The following is a 1,981-nucleotide window of genomic DNA, read 5'->3' as shown; positions in this document are numbered from 1 at the left end:
GGGTGAAGGAAGTGGGAATGGAAGACCCCCCCCCCCAGGTTAGAGGTCTGTGGGACCCCCCCAGGTTAGAGGTCTGTTGGACCATCAAGCAGATGAAAAGCTGCCTGGACACAGGCCCTTTGGCTCCGCACTGTCCTGGTGCCAGAGGAGGGCAGTGGCTGCAGAGGTTGTGCCTCAGAAAGGTCCTGGGGGCTGCAGCATGTCACTGCTGCAGAACTTTCCTGACTGCCATGGGAGGTTGTGATCAGCGGTTCCGGCAGAACGGTTCCTTGGAGATCTTCCCTGTTCGTAAGGTGTGTCAGAAAGGAACCACTTACACTTGGCCACGGCGGCTCCAGTTCATTCAGTCTGTGTGGCGCTTCAGAGGATGAAGCTCTTGTACAGACCCTCCTTTCCCCTCTTAAAGAAACCCGACTAGTGTGGACACCGGCACGCGGACCAGTGTTTGGAAAGCACAGGGTTGGAGACCGTGGTCACTTATCTTGGAGCAGGCCACGCAGTCCTGGCCAGTGAGCTGACTTGTCAAGGACTTACCCTGATGGAGACACTCTCCATCGTAGGTGTTTCCCGCAGGGAGAAATCCTGCCTCTGATCCCTTGGTTCTCTGAAGCATGGAGTACTCTGCACACCCCTGATTCACCCCTGGACCAAAACAAGGCTTTGTGAGTCAGGTTTCCTCGGCAGGAGCATCTGTTTGGCAGAGGAGCTCCAGAGGACTTCTGGGGAGCAATGTGGCCACACTTGCTGGGCTTTGAAGAGCACGGGGAGAGAACGGGAGCAGGTGGTGAGGATCAGGGTGTCCTGCACTGCCACAGCCCCTTGTACAGCTGGCTGTCTGTAAGCTGTGGTGCCCATCAAGCTGCTCGAGGATCTGCAATTCACGTGCTCTTGGGACCTGGCTTGGCTGCTCGGGCCACGCAGTCCTTTGCTGCGGTGTCCTCGGGAACACACGTGGCATCTCGTGCAGCTGATGGGGGTGTCTGGGCCTGAAAGGGTTCCTGCTGGAGGGTCACACTGGTTGATCTTGAGTCACCAGGAGTGGGTGAACATCTGCCCATGACCACAGGGGCTTCTGGACCCTTTGGGAGAGTCTGGAGAAGTGTTTGTCACAGTTACACAGTGGGAAATCCAGCTCATGTCAGGAACCCACAAACGCCGTGTAAACACACCGTGAAATGTAGATACTTTCCCCCCAGGTCCTCTCCATCAAAGCAGGGTGGTGTCACCCATCCCAAACCCATCCCATTCCAAAGTCACAATTCAAACTGACACAAACCATGGCTGGCTTAAGGAAGATGAAATCTGAAATGCAGTGTGTTGGGAGCTCAGCGTTTACCTTTCCATATTTGAGCCTTTAATACACCCACAGGATTGTACCTCCATGTTTTCCTCTGTGGTGGTGATTTAACTGGTGAAGGGGAAAGGGGCGGCTGAAAGACTTAAAGGCTTGGAGACAGCGTAAGACACCGCATGGGGTGGTAAATGTTTGCTTCTGCCCCATCAAAACAGATTTGAGAGAGGACAAGAGGAGGTTGGGGGGATTAAACAGCAGCGTGGGGGATGCTCGTAAGAAATCCTTTATAAACTGAACTTGTGTCCTAATGAGGAAGATGGAAAGGATAAGATTTGCAGGTGAAATGTGGGGGAGGGAAAAAAAGCAAACAAACAAAACACCCGAAACAATGACAATGGAGTATGAAAGACATTCAAGTCATTTTGAGAAACTCAGGAGCAGGGAGACAGCCGGGAGTCCCCACGGTGCACCGTGAAGGGAAAGTCTGACCTGGAGATAAAGTCCCCACAGAAAAAACCCAAATGAATTGCTTGCACGGGGAGTTCCCACAGGAACACCCACACGGCGAGCGCAGCAGGGAATGTGCTCAGGACCAAAGCGCTTTCTGGAGAGATTAAAGTTCAGCTGAAATGAGCAGTAGCGAGTTGCCAGGACCAGGCAGTGCCACCCATGGGCTCTACGGGAGCT

This window comes from Buceros rhinoceros, unplaced genomic scaffold, assembly GCF_000710305.1.
Source record: "Buceros rhinoceros silvestris isolate BGI_N320 unplaced genomic scaffold, ASM71030v1 scaffold33994, whole genome shotgun sequence".
NCBI lineage: Eukaryota > Metazoa > Chordata > Aves > Bucerotiformes > Bucerotidae > Buceros > Buceros rhinoceros.
Note: the sequence above shows the minus strand (reverse complement) of the source record.